This window comes from Poecilia formosa, unplaced genomic scaffold (assembly GCF_000485575.1).
Source record: "Poecilia formosa unplaced genomic scaffold, Poecilia_formosa-5.1.2 Scaffold603, whole genome shotgun sequence".
In the NCBI taxonomy this organism is placed as follows: Eukaryota; Metazoa; Chordata; class Actinopteri; order Cyprinodontiformes; family Poeciliidae; genus Poecilia; species Poecilia formosa.
The window spans coordinates 114,841-134,229 of NW_006800542.1; the positions used below are offsets into that span (position 1 = coordinate 114,841).

General features: G+C 38.3%; 1 long non-coding RNA gene across 1 annotated transcript; it reads right to left on the minus strand.

Annotated features, from left to right (window-relative positions):
• Positions 1-1,145: 1,145 nt before the first annotated feature.
• LOC107834384 (uncharacterized) lies at positions 1,146-19,043 on the minus strand. Its single transcript, XR_001660181.1, has 3 exons — positions 19,032-19,043; positions 14,650-14,662; positions 1,146-1,395 (listed from the first exon to the last, which is right to left on the minus strand). It is a non-coding gene; the product is annotated as an uncharacterized LOC107834384 (long non-coding RNA).
• Between the last annotated feature and the right edge of the window lie 346 nt (positions 19,044-19,389).

The following is a 19,389-nucleotide window of genomic DNA, read 5'->3' on the forward strand; positions in this document are numbered from 1 at the left end:
TAATGGCAGAATCAACTTTTTCAAGTTTGGTTCAGTAATTCATTTGAATTACTTTGAGTGTGAAATGTTCATGCATGCAAGTTCATGCATGCATGCAATGTGAAGAACACATTAGCTTTTGTTTCAATACTTTGGCAATACTTAGAAGTAAGTATAAAGCTTGGCATCAGAGCTAATATTTAATATTTTCCTTTGACCTGTTGACTCTCACCTCCAAAATACTTGCACTAAAGTCACTGGGTCCATGACAGTTGAAGGGTTTTAAGATAAGGAAATTTAAATATTAATATTTGACAGTTTTTCTCAGTTTGGGTGCATTTCTGAGAACGGAATTGAAATTCTTAAAACTACCTGTTCAATCTTCAAATTACTGTCAGTTCTGCACATCAAAAAATGAGTTTCTCATTCCTTTTGCAAGTTTTGCTTTTGTACATCATGTAACTGATTATGTGCATTTCTCTGCTTTTCCCCTGTTGTAATTTGCTTTAATCATGTTGATCAAAATATGTTAAACGTGTCTGTGTTGAATTCTCAACTTCCAAAACAGCATAAGTTCATTGTGTAAGTCTTAACATGCATAAGTCTTAAAGTTGTCATAATGTCAATCATATTTTAATTAATTAATAATCGATTATTTTCTAAATCTGTCCTGAATTGGTAAATTGCTCCCAAGTGAGTCCTGAGTTTCTCTAACAGGTCAATGTATGAACCATTAGCTCAACCAACGATCAACCAGTTTTCTGAAAACAGATTGAAGGTGCATCTGTGAACCATCAGTTGGCAACAATATNCCTGTCTGGCTTCCTTTCACCTATAGAATTCAGTACAAAATCGCTCTCATTACCCATCAGTGTTTAAACGGAACCTCACCGGATTATCTGAAGGACATTCAGATAACCACATTCATCCACCAGATCTCTACGATCACAAGACTGCAACTTCCTCCACCTTCCTCGATCCAGAGTAAGGACCATGGGTGATTGGGCGTTCGCTGTGGCTGCCCTCCGTCTCTGGAACTCCCTCCCAGATTATTTGAGAGCTCCGCAACCACTGGTTGACTTCAAAAGAGGCTTAAAGACTTTTCTATTTAAGCAAGCCTATTCTGCCTCCACATGACTTTTATGATGCTGATGTCGATACGAATTATGGTTTCTCCACATTTTGTCTCCAAGCGACCCAAAGTTTTCGATTTTTCTAAAAGTTAGAGTGTGAGGGACGCTCCGCTAGAGTGTGGGAGAGAGTGGATTTCTGACCCCAAAATAATTTCTAACTCGCCCTCATTGCCAGAAATATCGCCCGATTTGCCTAAAAGTTGGTCAGGACATAGATATGCATGCCTGCTCCGGTAAAATGTTTTCAAAATGTCCCTAGGGCTTATGGTTTTCTGTCCAGGTGCTTCCCATCGATGTCACGCGACAGGACAAACTCACGCTCAGACTCATGTTTTTCCATACATTTCTGAAAAATGTCAGACCTCAGCACATATTATCTTTCTCTCATCGCTGTTAATACTGAGTGAGGTAGAGATATGAATCGCGGGAATATCGGAGACGACAAATAGCCCTCTCATACGCTTCAAACGGTTTTCAAATACGTGTCACAGTTCCTGAACGGGAAGGAGTTGTTCGAAGTGCTTTTTTTGTGAGAAACAGGCTGGTTTAAACAGAGAATTCTCTCACGCTCTGTGCCACCAACAGGGGCAGGGCATTAATTACTGTAGAAACAGAACACAGAGCAGAGGAGCTGCTTAGGACTACAAACACGCCATCATTGTAGTTCTATCTATGGCCAAGACTCAGTTAAAAGAGAGACCTGCGCAGAATGTCAGAACTACAACATGGCGGAACTGTCTGTTACTAAAGAGGAGGACTTAGCTGGTATTCTGAACTACTTGTGTTTTGAGCATTATATAACTGATTTAACCCAATCATTATTACACATGGGATTAGTGTGGCCATTTCAAATGAAACTGTCATGATGGGTTTGACTGATCTTACCCACATGCAAGAACACCAAGAGAGAGGGAGTGTAAAAATGAATGATTTATTTATAACGGCAACAGATAACGAAACAGGTCCTGGGGCTGCTCGGCTGCTCTCGGAGCANTGGAGTTCAGAGAAGACATTTTGAAGGGATCTGGAAAAAACAACCCAAGCTCTTGTTGGTGAAAAGGTCAAATTGAAGAGCTAGCATGCACCACAAGAAGCAATTTCTTATTCTTTCACAAATCCAATTTTCTGTACAACTAACAAAATGTACACTTAAAATGTTTAAACAAATCAAGTAATTATTTAATGCTTGATATTGACCTTTTGCTTGTTCAACTTCTCAACATGTAAAATAAAAACGATCCCAGAAATACCGACAGACTGCAGAGAATAACCTTCCTTTAAAGCAAACGCTGACAGATGCTCCAACAATACCATCATTTGTAATCCTCCCCCAGTTTGTTCTTTGATTACTAAGAATGACACTTTCACTCAAGGGAGTGCCCTAGAGCAATCAACACACACACACATACACACACACATGCACACCTACACACACGCGCACACGCACACACACACACACGCACACACACACACATCTATTTACATTGGGATGAGAACTCGTTAACTCTCTGCGGCTGATCCGTATCGCCCTCAGCTGTAATTCCCGAGCCAGCCATTTGTCCTCGGTGAGATATCAGCAATCACCATTTTAAATGAGCAAAGGTGATATGAAATGCTAATTCAGCAACTAAGATCAATACAATTCACCCTGGGGAATAAAGTAAAGCAGTACCTGCTACAAACCGTTGTCCTTGAGCACTCGGTGAAAAACATTTCTGTGCAAAGCACGAACTATCACAGCTTCTGACTAAACAAAGCTTTTCTGACTGGCTAATTCCAAAGACCCTAAAGTTAATCTTGTATTAATTATTCTCCTGAAACAAACGTTAATGTCCTGTTCAAGAAGATTTTCTTTTTAAAAGTAATTCCTTTGTGACTGAAAATGGCTTACATTATAGCACAGCTTGGGCCTATTTTGAATTCGTGAGAATTTCATATATGTCGTATTGGGTGGTTGTGGTGAGAATATGGACGCAGGCGGACCCAGGAGGTAAGTGAAAATGATGACTTTAATGATGGTCAAAGGCACAGAACAACAGAGAACTGCATGGGGAAAACAGGCATCGCACGACACGGGGAAGCAGGCAATACATGACAAGGATCCAACAAGAGACAAAGACAACAGGTGGGTTTAAATACACACGGGGTAATCAAGGGAATGAGACACGCCTGGGAAACAATCAACGGGGAAGACAGAGACAGACTCACAGGGAACCGGACTACACAGAAAAAAACTCAAAAATAAACACACAGAAACACGGATCAAGACAGTATAAATCTGAATTGTGTTATATGTAATTGAATTAAGTTGGTCAAACTTAAGTAATCTAAGTTTGTTTAACAGGATAATTTTCTGGAATGTCAGACAGAAACCGTGATGAAAATCCCAACTATTTCAAAATATCTGATCATTTTGCTCTGGGAAACGATAAAACTTGATGAACTTTGACGGCTTTTATCTGTCCTATCTGAGCCAGTGATTCATCTGATGGGAACATGTTTGAGTACTGAAGTTCTATCACCTCCTGTTTTCCTCCTGACTCATTCATGCAAAGCTGAAGATTATCCAGTAACTTCTTCAGCAATTGATTGTATAGAATTTGATTCTAATTGGATGATAGGTGGTGGTAAAAAAATAATAATTGAACCAAAATGGAATTAAATGTTTCTCTGTCCCTGTTGTAAAATACTAGTCTGCGAAAGACTATAAGCCAACTCTTCAGTAGAAAAGCTGCTCAGGGTAGAACTGATCACTGTGGCAGGAATGTTTCCTTTTTTACACCTTCTGTTGGAGGAGAAGGTATAATGCAACGTGCTGTTGGGAAACTGCTCATTTATGTGTTTTTTTGTTTGTTTTTTTTTAGCTCAGACAGCAAAGCATCTTTTCTTTCGTGTTTTCTGAGGAAATTTTCAGATTATTTTCACAGTCTGCATGTCTTCTTTAGAGATCTACACTTTGTTTCTGTACAAATAATTGTTAAAGTTGACTGATCAGTGAAGCTCTGCTGCCTCATCAAACAGAAGCCCTTTTTTGCTTCTGCTCTTAAAATAAATGTTGAAAAATCTGTTTGATGAAGCTGTGAAGTGAGATGTTTTATCCTAACACAGGAACTGATAATAATTGAACAAGTCAACCTAAAGCAATGGAGAGATAAAGTGAAAATATGATGAAGATGAGCAATGCAACTATAATCCAAAAATAATACCCGCTAATCCATATTTAGTTGTTTGTTTGTTTGTTTGTTTTTTTTACCTTTTGCTGTGATAAAAGTTAGCACCACCATGGACTTAAATGACTACAGTGATACTGAGGAGCATTATCTCCCAATAAGCTCTGGTATCTCCCAGGGATCCGTTCTCGCCCCGTTCTTCTTCTGTGCATACACAAATGACTGCACTTCAGCAAATATTAAAGTAGATATTTGTTATAACTGCTGTGTGTTTGTTGTTAGCCATGCAAAGACTGGCATAGCTAACAAAAAGGTCCTGCAGTAGAGACTGAGGGGGATGTGAAAGTCTTTGGGACGTCCATAACTTCTGTCCAGGAGCATTTTGACATCTGTAAGAACAAAAATCTGAATTTATTTTATGTTTTTATCTACACTGGTCATTGCTGCAATGGAATGATACAGATCAAATCATCTGTCTGCTAGGACAGCCCTTAAAGTCCAGACCTAAATCAAACCAAACATCTGTGGGAAGGTTTGAAAAGTGATGTTCACACATCTTCTCTGTTCAGTCTACTTTGTGTAAAAAAAAATTAGACTCTGTATGCTTCCCTCTCAGATAATAACAAATTTATATAATCAACAGCAGGGTCGCAACTACATATTATTCAGGTGGATGCGGACACATCATCGGCGCCAGACGGGGTTTCGACGCCCCCTCTGCTGCAGCGCCCCTATGCGTTGCATGCGCTGCATACCCATTTTTTGCGCCCCTGATCAACAGAAAGAGAAAAGAGAACAAAATGAAAAACTAGACAGATTGTCAACAAAATATGTTGTAATACCAAAGTAAGTTCACCTACAGTAATGCCATAGGCTCAATCAAGAACTCAAATAATTAAGAGGACTTCTGAAATGATCTTCCACTGGATGAGCGCTGAAGGTCTGCTGTGGATGTAAAGAGGAGCTGAAGTGCAGCAGAATGAGCTGTTAGCACAAAGAAAGGGATTTATAACCCTGGCTAACAACAACTCAAACAGAAGAGATGAAACTTGGGCAGTAATTATCAGAGACACTGGATTCAACTCTGACTCTTCTAATAAATGATTAACAGCTTTTTGCTTGTCTTGGTTTTGATTTCATTTTGGTGATAAATTGAAACTTGCAAATTAGTTTGTTCTAACTGTCAGTCAGTCAAGAGTATGAATAATATTGGACTTAGCTTTCGGTGTTTTGCCCAAACTGAGACCAGGATCACCAAACATATAAAGCAGCAGTTGTAAAGAAAACCTCAGACCATCGGGGTTGCCAGGTTCTTTCAATTAGAATCTCCTGTCAACCTCATCCTCTGATGTTTTCAGTGATATTTCATCATCCATATGCAGATACCTGCTGCTGCACGTTGAGTCCTGGCAAGGTCAACTTCTGTCACACAAATTGGGGTAAAATTGTATTTGTGTTTGCCCAGCACAGCCTTGTGGTGTCATCCTCCATGTCGTCAATCTCCATCTCAGAGAATCTCCAGATATTCTCAGAATCCTCTGCAGAAACAAAACTGCATGCTACTCCAGGGTCGATTTTCAGAAAGACGTCGTTGTGAACATCAGTTTGGGTTGGCAGGCATCACATTCACAAGCAAAACATTGAGAAAGCCAACTATGTATCTGTCTGACATGAATGGATAGGCATTACTGGCTGTGTTAGACGTTGTGATTGTGATCCATGATGGGATCTTCCAAACCTGCTGGGCATGTTCTGTCTTTCAACATGACATCATTTTTCCTTACTCTGACACTGCAATGTAGATTTTTCTTATTTTTTTGTGTTGTTTTCTTTTTTTCTCATCACTTAAAGCACTTTGAATTGCTGTGATGTTGAAAATTTGCTTTATAAATAAAACTTCCTTGCCAAAGAATCTACATCATGTCAAAAATTGAAAATCTCACAGCCACAACTTCTATAGTGGAACTTTAGTGCAAACCAATGGCTGCATACAGCACTGAAGAATTTAGGAAAAATATCAAATAAATGTAAAACTCATTAATTCTGCTGAAGTATTTTCCTATAGCTCATGTTTTCCCAACAGCAGGAAGAAATGTCAGTTCATCCTGGTTCAGATGGATAGAACAACAGTAAATCCATAAGTTTATAATCCTCAACACTTGCAGAGCTAAAATGAGGTTTTTCTTCAACCTTGAATCACCAGTGGGTTTTTGTTTAAGTTTACTACTCTGTAAAATTAGTTTTCTTGTGCTAATCCATTTACAATAATGTTGACACAATGTTTCAACTGAGTCTCTGTCATGGCCGTTTTATCCTTAACTGAGCATCAAACTCTTTCCAGTAGGGAAATGTGCTTGTTGGTTATTTCACCTTTCCTTTTTTTCTCAACTATTTCCAAGTATTTCCCAGGATATCCTCTCTGAGATCTTCTCTTTTTCTCAGCTTTCAGACTTCCCCTTTCTGAATACTTAGCTTACATAAAACACATTTCTGACCTGCATTAATCCTTAAAAATCATCATATAAAACTGTCAAGCTTAATCTTTCAAATCATGATTCAAAACCATCAGCAGAAATAATCATAGAACTGATTATTTTACTCATGTTTGATCCACTTTCATCCTTCAGCAACTTCACACTAAAGTGAAGTTAAAACAGGAGAAATGCCTTCTCCTATTGCTGTACAACATCTTAATATAATCATTTGGTGGGATACTTTGTCTGCATACAGTAAGAGAGGAAACATCTGAATTATAGAAGGTGAAGCCACCAGAACATGTTTAGAGGAGAGCAGACTGGTCAGCCAGACAAGGAAAAAAAGTATTTTCAAACAAATCAAGCAAATGTTTCTCATTTTTGTCCTGTTGATTTTTTTCTAGTTTCTGTAGGTCAGAGTAGAAATTTTAAAAGTACAGCATACCTTTAGACTGAATGCATAAACATAGCAATAATACATCACAGTATTTAAATGTTAACAAGCTTTTAAAAAAAGGTTCAAGGCTGCAAGCTCTTCAGCTTTTTGTTTTAATTAATCTCCGTGGAAACGTGGACATTCTAAGGTTTTTCTCAAATGGCTTTTCATCCATCAATCTGGGTTAGATAGAATGACATTGTAGACATCTCTCAAATTACCCAGGCTGTTGTCATACTTATCACTTTGTGATTTGGACATATCCAGTAGAGAAATAGTTATTCTTTATGAACTAATGAATGACACTGAGCAAAACTAGTTCAAAATATCTGAGATGTATGTGGGTGATCCTAACAGTAACAGACTTACATTCATTACTGAATTTTCAAACTTACTCCCTTTAATAAACCATCATAAGAAACCCAAAGTGAAATCCAACCCAACTGTAGTACTGTTGTCAGTCTTGTAGAGATTTCTAAAAGAAAGAAAGAAAGAAAGAAAGAAAGAAAGAAAGAAAGAAAGAAAGAAAGAAAGAAAGAAAGAAAGAAAGAAAGAAAGAAAGTCTTTCTTCCCCAACAGATTCTTTCTATTTTTTGCTTTTTTGACACTTCCCAGCTGAAGGATTTCTACTACAAGCAGCAAAGTGACAGGAAAATGGGAGCTTCCAGATTCACACAAAGGCAAAAATATAATAACAAATCCCCAAAACTGAGAGACTGAACAGTAAGGGCAAATTTATTATTTAAGAAAATAACACTGCACAGTTATCAAAAACAAATTAGTCAGTGATTTCTAATTTAAAAACCTATTTTAAAAATATGCATGTATATTTGCATAAAAAAACAATTTACAGGAAATTAAAAAACTGAATGAGAGGAAGATGAAAACTCTTATGTTTATTGGGACCAGTGAAGGTTATAAAGTCTAACAGCTGCAGGGATGAAGGACCTGTGATAACGCTCCTTTGTGCACTTAGGATGCAGCAGTTGTTACATTACAGATATACTCAAAATGTTGTAAGCATTCTGTCAATGTCAAAAAAAAAAAAATTCAAAAATGCAAGAATTCCAATAAAAAAAAAAACCAAATAAAAACAAAAGAGAAAAATTTTGGTCAAAAAAAAAAGCCCTAAAAAAAAAGCCGCCCCAACAACCCCCAAAAAATTCCCGGTGGCCTCCTCTGTGGGGTGCGCCACAAGAAAAACATATAGAAAAAAAGAAAAAGGGCGATACACTCAAAAATATAACAAAAAAAAACAAAACACACAGACATAGTTCTTGCTGCTAGGCCATAGACGAGCCGGAGATTTATTACACTACCACGGATACCTCGTTACAGTTTCTTTAGTTCAGTACAAAATCTTCGTTGTCATTGTCTTGTCACAAAAAATCTCCCCCAAAGTCTTTACATCGACCTCTTTTATACCTTCTCATCTTCATCAGTGTGTGTTGGAAAGTTTCAACCAATGGCGTGCTACTGTTGTTTTGCAAAAAGATTCTGGCACGCTTCATACTGAGTGTGTATTGGACGACCTTTAAAATATTTTGGACCTCACGAACTCAACATCTGCTCCATTTCAGAATTGCTGAATAGAACAATTTATCTCAAATTGTTGATTTTATCTTGCACAAACAGACATCCTTTCCAGTAAATTCTGGCTCCATTTGCGCTTTGCACGCAAATGGAAGGAAAGGAGTCGGTCAGGTTGACCTAGTGCGAAGCCAAAGTCTCTTTCCACAGAACCGAGGTGCCAAGGTCTTTTTTCCACCAAACAACTCCTTAAATAGTATTTCCGCTCTTACACATCCAGTTGTTGATTACTTGACTCGTGACGGCCAAAAAAAAAACACCTTATCTTAACACCAACATTTCTCTTGAAAAACAAGAGTTTTTGCAAACTGGGTGTGTTTCCATTAAGCCTTTTTTTTTTTTTTTTTTTTGCAATTTAAAATTATATGGTCAATGGAAACGCAGCTATTGAAGGAGATATCCAGTTCCCCAACACCTTATGAAGGGAGACATTATCCAACAGCGCTGTTCTTTTTGCTAGCATTCTTCTGTTACCAGGCGAAGGAGTTTCTCAGCTCATCCAGCTGAGAAGACGACTGATCCCACCACAGACTCAATCAGGATCATCAGAAGCTTCTCAATTCAGTTTTCATTTATTTCCTAATTACTGAAGTGTAAGGAAGTGAATTGATGCTATATGACTCCTACTCTTCTCCTTTACAAATTTAATGAAGGAGAAGTTTATCAGGGAAACGTTGACTGTCAACAGCCTTACAGTGTGACAGTAAGCTATTGGAATGAAACTCAATAACTGGCTGCTAATAACCACTATCCTTTTCTAACTGGCACCGACAGAGCAGTCAGCCCTAAATGTTGTCTTCGTCTGGCAGCTAGATGGCTTTACATAACACTCCTCTATGACTCAAACAGAATTGGCACATGGGAAAATGTAATTTGCAGAACATCAACAGGTCTCCTCTAAGGAAATTAAGCAATAGTGCCAAGACTGAGCACAGCCACAAAGAACAAGTTCCTGGAGCATGTTCACTGCTGAGGACTGAGCTGGCACTGTCTGCATCCAGGGTGATTTCTGTCACTATAGTGAAAGAAAATTCAGTTGAATGTGATAAGTCAAGGCAATAAATAAGTTTGCCGTTGGAGCAGATCCAGATCATGATATTGCCTGGGACCAATAATCTAATTTTAACTCATTTAATAAGGATATCTATGGTTTAATTTTAGCAGAAGGGCATAATTTATGACTGGAAGTAGGCTCTGATATGGGTGTAAGTTTTCCCTTGGCGATTTTTAAGCAAAAAATATTATTATAGGCTCCTTGTTTGAAATGATGGAGGATACTTGGGAGAAATAATTTATCAAAACTGATTTTTTTCATTAAGATTGAGTGGTCATTAAGTGGCTCTTTCTTCCAAGTCTTATGAAAAATCTAGAATTGCATTTAAGTAAATATAATAGAACAGGTGTCTCTAATGGGTTTTTGTTCTTTGTCATAGCTTTTCTGTATACATCTTACATAACTCAGCAGAGCAATTTCTTGTACTGCTACACATTGTAAGTTGGCACAATGACAACAGAGGTTTTCCTTATGTTATTTTATGTTACCAAATGTTTCACCTTTTTCTCTACATGATAATATAACAATACAATGAATGGAAAAACTAAAGCCTAACTCTCTGGTCTTTATTAAAAATTATTTGGGACTATTAAGCAGAGATTGTATGTAATGTTACTAATATCCACTTTAAATAAGCATCTACTACCTGACAGAAAAAAAACAAGTTATTTTGTGTGCTTCAATGATGTGTCTGTGAAATGCTTTTGTATAATTAATTTAAACAACGTGCTGTATAATTTAACATTAACTCTATAACTAGTATGAGTGATACTATGAGGACCACCCCACTAAAGCTGCTAAAAAATGTTTCTTTGTTTTTCACTGTAACCACCATGCTGTTTGATAAACATGGGGTTTCAGCTGATTTTTCTGACTTGGAGTTCTCAATTTCAGATTCAATAAACTGCAAGACAAATTGTACCAAACTGTCAAGTTCAATTTTTACTTTTGGATTTGCTCTGTACTAGTTGTTTTTACCAGTCATGCAAAAATAAAAGAGTTTTGTCTGCTCAATGAGCCTTAACAAGCAAGTGGTTTCAGTTATAGATCTTTTTTATTTTTTCTTAATGAAGGTCTCTAATTTTCCTTGCTGGTTTATTATGCGTTGCTCTTGGGGGCTTGTCAGATCCAGTTAAACCACCCTCAATTGAAACATAGTTCACGTTTCACAAATGCTTATTGTTCATCCAAAGCTTGAATTGGTAAGGGACTCCAAGTCCACTTTGGAAAATAGAAGTGTTTGCTGTAAATAGAAAGAAGAGTGTGAGGGACTGTAGCATGCACCACACACATACAGTATGAATATTTTAAAGGGTTGCTCAAGGGTCACTGCGCGTCTTCAGAGACAGCGACATAAATCAGGAGGAAGATCAAGCAGGACAGTGTTTCAGAGGCAGACCAGACTTAATGCAGTTCTATCTGAGAATAAAAATACATCTGATAAATTCACATGTCTATGAAAAATAGCAAAAATTAAACATTTCTGTCATCTACCACTGCAGATTGTGTCAGTGCATAAAAGTGTCTCATCCCTCTATTCCATTTTGGCCCGTTCTTCCTGAAAGAACTGGAATCATAGTGTGTAGCTCTTTTCAGTTCTGACAGCTAATGTTTTCTGGGACTGAAATCAATCTGTTAAAATGAAACCTGGAGGAGTAGGTATTATTAATTTAGTGCAGTGCGCCACAGCAAAGGGAGAAATAACGCAGAAAAGTTGCTGAAGAACAACTCAAAACCACTCATGTTTTTTGATCTGGGGATATTTGAGTTTGACTTTGGGCTTTGTCATTTTTGTGTTCTTTAGTTTTTTTCTATCCGTTCTGCCTGGTTTCCATTTTTACTGTAGTTCTTCCTTAGTGATTCTAGTTTTTTATGATTATTTCTTGTTTCTAGTTACTTTAGAGCAGGGGTCCCCAAACTACGGCCCGCGGGCCGGATCCGCCCCGCCTCCTCATTTGGTCCGGTCCCCTGAACAATACCAGAGAGCATTCAGTGTTTTTTTTCATATATATGTGGATTTTTCTTCAACCACCAGGGGGGCTCTTGAGCAGATATGAAACTTAGTTTCCCTCAATGGAATATGTATATATTCCGTTGAATATCAGTATCAGTACCACTCACCGTTTCGCTCACGGTTTTTTTCCATTTGCATTCTGGGTAAAAATCTATCTACAAACGCGAATATGTCGTCGGCAGTAATCCAGCCCCCCGGTCCACAGTTTCACTCCCCCCCCACCCCCCGTCAACAAAAGTTTTCTAAGGTTTCTTTCTCGAAAAACTAAGACCAGCCCCCGACCAGAAAAGGGAACAGTTATGTGGCCCTCGCAGGAAAAAGTTTGGGGACCCCTGCTCTAGAGTTTTGGTGTTTCTTTAGTCTAGTTATTCTTATTTCCTGTTCCCCTGTGTACTCTCCATTGCCCCTGTGCCACTTTCTCTCTCCCTCCCCTCATTCTGCCTCCTGCTCCCTCCACTCACACCTGCAACCTGTTAGTCGTCAGCCCGGGTCTTTTGTCTCAGCATCCAACCTCCCCAGATTTAAGCACCTCTCTTTCAGTTACTCCTCGCTGGTTTCTCTTCACTTCTCCATTAATTCCTAGTCTCTTAGCATAGCTGACCTACTTCTCTCTCTCTCTCATTTTTTTTATTTAAAACTTGTTGGCCAGTGAAATGTGATTCCCTTGGACCTAATTACAGTTGTGGTTGTGTTACAATTAGTAGCAAAGCACTTTGTCCCTTTTTCTTTTATTCATTATATTAATAATGAATATTATTAATATTTATTATTAGTTGACAACTAGACAGCTAAAACCAATGGCAGTCAGGGAACTCTGGGGCAAAAACTTCTGCACAACATCATGTTGCCTCATGTCTATAATAGTATTACATAAATAATAAAACTTCCACTGATTACAAAAGTGTTCATTATGATGGTAGAATCTTTCAAAAAGTTAAGGGTGTGAAGGTCCACAGTGTTTTTCTCTCTTAGAAGAAAACCAGCAGCAAAATGAAAGAAGCATATTTAGCTTTGTGCCAAATCATAAATATAAAAATTTTCTATGTATTGACTTAGAGCTAAATAGCTGTGTGTGAAGAAATCTGAATAATGTCCCTCAACATGAAGCCTTCAAAAAAATAGGGATATTAAAAAATAGCTTAGTATTTAACATCCCTTTGATGAGGTGAAAATCACAGGCATGTGTCAGTGCAACCACAGCTAAACTGCAACATTTGAAAGGCAAATGTTACCTCTTAAAATAGGGACGTCAACAAAAAAGAAACACATCGTTCGACAGATGGAGTGAACCCAAAGCAAAGATATATTTAACATCGGTACAACACAAACCTGACAAAACTGTCAACCATCAGAAGAAAACACTCAAAGCTTCGTGCTTCTTATACTTCTCTGAGTGGCACCTGGGTCACTTCAGGTTCTCTGTAAATGCAATAAGAAGAAATGAAACTTAAGAAGATTTTACAAGTTCAAGTCTTGTCCAAAACCAACAGGTGACTCTTATATCTGCTGATCACTTTATGACAGAGATGATAAAGATTACACTACAGAACTGCTGCAGGAAGAGACATTTTTAACAGTCTGGTTCCTCTGGCTTATACAATATGCATTGCAGGCATTGCAATCTGTACGCTCTGTGTGAATACATCTTCATATCTGTTTGCTTTGCTCCATTTTTAGCGATTTAAAAGCTTGTTTGCTTTCCATTGGTTGAAAAGCAAACAACCGAAACTGCAGTTGGGGCGGAGACGTAATGGGTAAATCACCGCATGAATCTCTGAGAGGTCAAACCAGCAGTTGCCCCAAACAGAATCATCAGTCACTGAAAGCAGCTGTGGAGGAACCATGCCTCCTTCATCCTTCAAGTCCTCAAGGATTACTGAGTTTACTTGCTATCTGACCCCTCCTTACCGCTGAATAACAGGATTTGTCACTTTCCTAAGAAGGTTTTGTAGCCAAAGGACCTGGGCAGCTTGCAGTTATGGATTAGACCACGAGCTACTGGTGTACCAAATATCCTCATGTCGGATATGAAACCATCTATCTAACTGAAACTTAGCTAAAAGTGCAACAAAAACAAAAGAAATATCCAAAACTGCAAGTTATGCAAGGTATGCAATGTGTTTTATATGATTTGGATCTTGGATGACAGTCACAACGCATTTTAAACTATTTTTATTTAGAAACAAAGATTATACAAAGTAGTTGGAAGACGCATTTTTGGTTTCTTCTCAGACATTGAGGGGGAGATAGACAGCGACAGAGGCAGCAGAAACAGGAAGCATGGCAACAACAGGAAATATAGCATTTCTGGAGGAGAGGTGGTTCCCCCCAAAATCCTCTTTGGAGACCCAGACCTTCAAGGGGCAGTATTTTACACACACAAAAAAAATTGCTTAATATCTTATAATGTTTCCTTTATTCTTCCATGCTGAGAAATCCTTTAATCCAGGGGTCACCAACTCCAGTCCTCAAGGGACTGGAGTTGGTGACCAGTCCCTTGAAATGATAAAAATGTATCATTTCAGCTGTCACTTTGGGAGAACTAGAGGACAATTTTAATCCTGCAACTTTTAGATTCACCTCTGCTCCAAAATGTCTGAATTCCCTCACCAGCATTCATTCCTCTCTGCAACAGGCTGGAAACGAGCAGTTTATTTGATCCAGGTGTGTTTGAGCAGAGGCGCATCTAAAAGTTACAGGATGGTAGCCCTGGAGGACTGGAGCGCTCCAGTCCTCCAGGGCTGACTGGTCCTCCAGGGCCAGTCAGCTTTGCAAAACACCTGGTGGGGCTAATGGCACCTTCAAGGCAAAGCTCCTCCTCAGAGCTGCAGTTTCTCCATGAGTAGTCCTCCCACTTAACTCCTTCAGACTAGCCAGCAGCAATTAGCAAACACCTGGAGGAACTGCTGAGCTCATTATATGAACTACTTCTCAGTGCAACTCTGATAAAAAAAATATTGTTAAAGGGTTAATAAATCAGCCATGTTATGTTGATTCCTTGAAGGCAGCGTTTCAGAAAGAGTAGGAGTTTTTAAAGAGACAGAGCCCAATTTTAAAACGTTAAATTACAAAGTAAAATTTCTTTTAAGCATACTGCATTTTTATAACAACTGAAGGTAACATAGTTACTTGACTGTACCACAAAATGTCACTCTATGTGACTAGAAAACACATGCTGCCCCTTTTTAAACAACTTGGATCTTCTTAGAAATAACTGAAGAAAAGTTTGGGTCTCTTTCCTGGGAATTGATTCACCACAGGACCGCATAGAGGAAATAACTGTACACTGAAACCAGGGAGGATGTTACATACGGTGTGTAGAAAGTCTGGATGTACACACATCAGTCCAATGACTAGATATCACCAAGGGCGACGGGAGGATGGGTTAGTCCTTAGCCCAGTGATAGTGACGATACAGTCTGTTGTGTTTTTGTAGTGAAATATTTATAATTTTAGGTTGGACATAATAACAGATCTTGTAGAAACAGCTGAATGTGATTAAAATACTAAACCAACTGCAAACATAACGAGATTCCTGTATGAAAAATAAAAATTAAAACTATATGACATCATTTCATGTATTCCACTTTGTGATAGATTCATTATGCAACGTTGCCATGCTGTTATAGGAGCCATCACCATGACAACTCCATTTGATGTTGGAAACCACATTACAACTGTAATTTCTAGGCCATCTTGGGAAAAGGAAACATTTTCCTCAGAAGTGTATTTCAAAAACTAATTTAAGGTGAAACAAAAAACCATCTTCAGATATAAAATAGTGGAGGTTATCAGAAGAGTCAGAATAACATGATTACAAGTTAGCCTCTTTAAGCGGCAGCGCTGGCCGATAAAACATACAGTATGAGGCGGACGTGTGCAGTTGTTCTTCATGTAGCTGCTCTCAAACGGTTGTTCCTGAGAAAATGCCTCTGATTATCCCTGTTAGGGTCTGATTTCGCTGCACTCTGATCAAAGAAGTTCTTGTGGGAGCTGTCATAATCTGTGAATCACAGGCCAATGGCTGAAGATCGTCCACGGCAAGGAGGAACCGCGGGCAAACACGGCCTCGTCACATCCCATCTTCAGCTCAATCCATTAACTTTTAATCTGGAGTGGAGTGGAAAGTCGTCGCGGCGGAGTGCTGCGTGTTCCGCGCTCTGCCTCTCCTCTGATCTCCTCATAAAAATGTATCATTTCAGCTGTCACTTTGGGAGAACTAGAGGACAATTTTAATGTATTCCAGAGGAATTAGAATGCATGAAATGCCGACAAGAGCAGGAGCCACAAGCACTTTAATTGTAATGCTTTTCCCCCCAGGAATAATTCAACACAATAGAAGCTCTCTGTTCTGTTTTTAGCTCTGATGAATCATATTTACCAAAAGTCACACTTTTTTCCTCTACAATCAATCAACATTTAGAGTACTGAGACTGTGTGGCAGAACCTGAGAGTAATTCTCAGAGAAGGTTCTTGCTGATGTTGCCTGGTTTATGTGGTTCTACACTCTTAGAACAGGATTCTAACATCCTGGGAAAGTCTAGAAATCCATGAGCCTTGGATTCCTTCCATGCTAGCTCTGAATAATTATGGAAAAAGAAAATAATTCCTATTCTGCTATCATTACTTTATTTTAACTTTGTTTTCTTCATTCCTTGTTTCTATCCTACAGTCCCCTTTATCCATCTTCCTCTTCTGTTCTCTCCTGTGTATCCTCTCATTCCAACTTTCACACTAGACTCAATACTAATGTTCCTTCTTTTACCACTCTGGATCTCTCTTCACTGCCAGATTGTAGTGGTAACCATGGTGAAATTTCAACCTCACTTTTGCTTATCTTGTGTCTCTTGTCACATCATCTCAGCAGGATTAACAGCCTTTTTTCTCTTGATGACCTCACTCTGCTTATCTGATGCTCAGCTAGCTGTCCATTCTCCACTGATCCGACCAGCAAGTTCACTCTGAGATGCTAAATAAGTACCTATTGTTAACTTAACATTTATAAATCAAATACTGCAGCACAGAAACTCTCATCTTCCTTACCTCACCGACATCTTTTAATCACCAACTGTTAGTTAGAGGATTAACTTACCTTAATATTTGTAACACTGGACCGGTTGGGGATCTTGCAAACAAGAGCTTGAACCAGTGGAATTTCCTGAACACCTATTTGTCTCAACTTCACATCAGTTTGAGACCAGTTTGGGGTGATAGTTGGACATGCCTGCAGTAGTTGTACATCTATAATCAGGCATTTTAGCAGGACAAAGCTGTCTTGATTAGTAAATGAATGATATCAGGTAGTTTAGATCAGAGGCGTATGCAGAACCATATGGTAAAAACATAGGACAGCTTCCATTCACTTTGATAAAAACATCTGTTTTTTAGATGACTTCCTTTCAAGGTTTTATCATTTTGAGCTTTTTGTGTATTAATACAAGACTGAACTGTTCACCAGAGTAAGCAATCCTTTTCATTATTTGTTGTTTTTTTTATCGCCATGGATACCACAGGTTGTTGTTTGTGGGGATTTAACTGTTACCATATGTTGTGTTTAGCTCTGAAAGAGCTTCAGGGTTAAAGCGGAGAGCTTGATTTCCAGTAAAGTTTTGACCTTCTGCTCTCATGTTGTGAATTCCAGGTCTCTGAAATGTTCAAGGTGTAAATGTGGGATGATGATGTTGGTAAGTCATTATGTAGCCTGCTTAATGTCTCAGTTTTCTATTTCATGTGATGAAAAGAGAAACTTTAACAACGAGCTAGAAAACCACAGATTCTGCTGAGGAAATAAAAAGAAAAATGTATTGTGCTATATTTCTTTATAGAAATCTTTCAGGGACACAAGATGGAAATGGTAAGAGGTTTAGTTAAAACAAAAAAAATGGAATTATGGAGACCCAAGTTTCCATCTAGAGCTGCACATTTATATATTAGCCTGTATGAGGAAGATGCAGTACCCAAACCGTAGCCACCCACAGGTGGGATTTGAATCTGTGACTTTTTCGCTGCAGAACAATAATAGCTGCAATAACCATATAATTGTGCAATTTGAAATTTTGTTTAGAACAATTCGCTCAATTTTCATTTTCAATTGTTGTGAATTTTGCTGCACAGTTGGCTAATCCAACTGTGCAGCAAAATTCACAACAATTTGTACCCAATGAAATAGAAAGCATGTAAAATGTCAGGATGGACAAATAAATTAAGAAATGTCTTTTAAATAGATTTAGTGTTCAGTCGTGCAATATCTCCTTTCAGACATTCACTTCACCATGTTCATTTCACATTTATGTACATTCACCACTTCTGGGCCAATTTGGAAAAAAATAAAACATGAAGAAAAAAAAACAACAATTTCAAAGTATTGAGGCTTACTGAATTTAATATGTTGGGTTTATGTTGCAGGTTGACAGTTTTTGATGAATAAATTGCTGTAACAGAAGCAGCTCATTCCATGTTCAACCCTTTAAAAACCTGAAGAGTTCTGGGGCAGAGTTGGAGGCTCTTTAGAAAAGCCAGGCTAAATGAAATGTCAACTTTAAGGCAGCCTGCTGGACTTTTAGGGTAGATCCAACGTGCTGTTTCCACTGGCAGCACATGCTGGGATGTCACTTACCAGTAGGCAGAAGGAGAAGCTCCCAGAAGATCGGCCTGTCCAGGTAATAAAGGGTTGTGACATTCAGCACTTCCAAAGCAAGGAGCACTTTCTCTTAAATGAAAGATAAATTGAAGGCCTGGAAAGCCACAGAGGAGAGTCACTCAGAGTGGAGGGTAGAAGAAAGAAGGTTTTACAAAACTGTCCTGTTACATGAGTGGAACAAAAAAAAAAACACTGGTGTATAAACTGGATGAGATATAGTAGATGAAGGAGTGTTCAATGTCTGAAATATGTAAATATGGTACACAAAAGTACCTGTGAGTTATGAATGTCCAGTTGGAAACATGGACCTAGAACTTTGTGTTTGGTCCAGCGAGTCAAACTGAGAAATGAAAACAACTAATAATTCTATAAATCAAGATTTTTATTTTGTAAATGTTGGACAAATCTATTTGGACTCTAGTTTCTGGAAATGTCCCGGACTGATGTGGTAGAGATCAGAGGAATTTATTTTACATGCTGTAATTACAAAAATGATCTATTGAATCTCTCCAGGTATAAAGTTTTCATGGAGACATTAAACTGAGAGGACATATTCAGAGTTACAATATGCCTGAAATCACAGGGAGTTATGAAAAAATCTTTGTAAACAGAAATACTTTAAGTGGGATATGGAGACCACGATTTGACAAAATAAGTATAATTTTTTGAGAATAGTTTTCTCTTACTGTCACCCCTTTCCTTCACTTGCAATCAGAAGTGACATTTGTTTCAAGACTTCAACACTTAACATGCTTCTGCTCGACGATTGACAGTGTATGTCTGATGAAAGTTTAAAAAAATCTTCCCAAGAGAAAGAGCAGAAAGTTGAAAATGCCTGTAGAAATGTTTAGCATGCGGTGCTGATGAAGACCAGTTGGCTTGTTTGTAAAGAAGAAGCC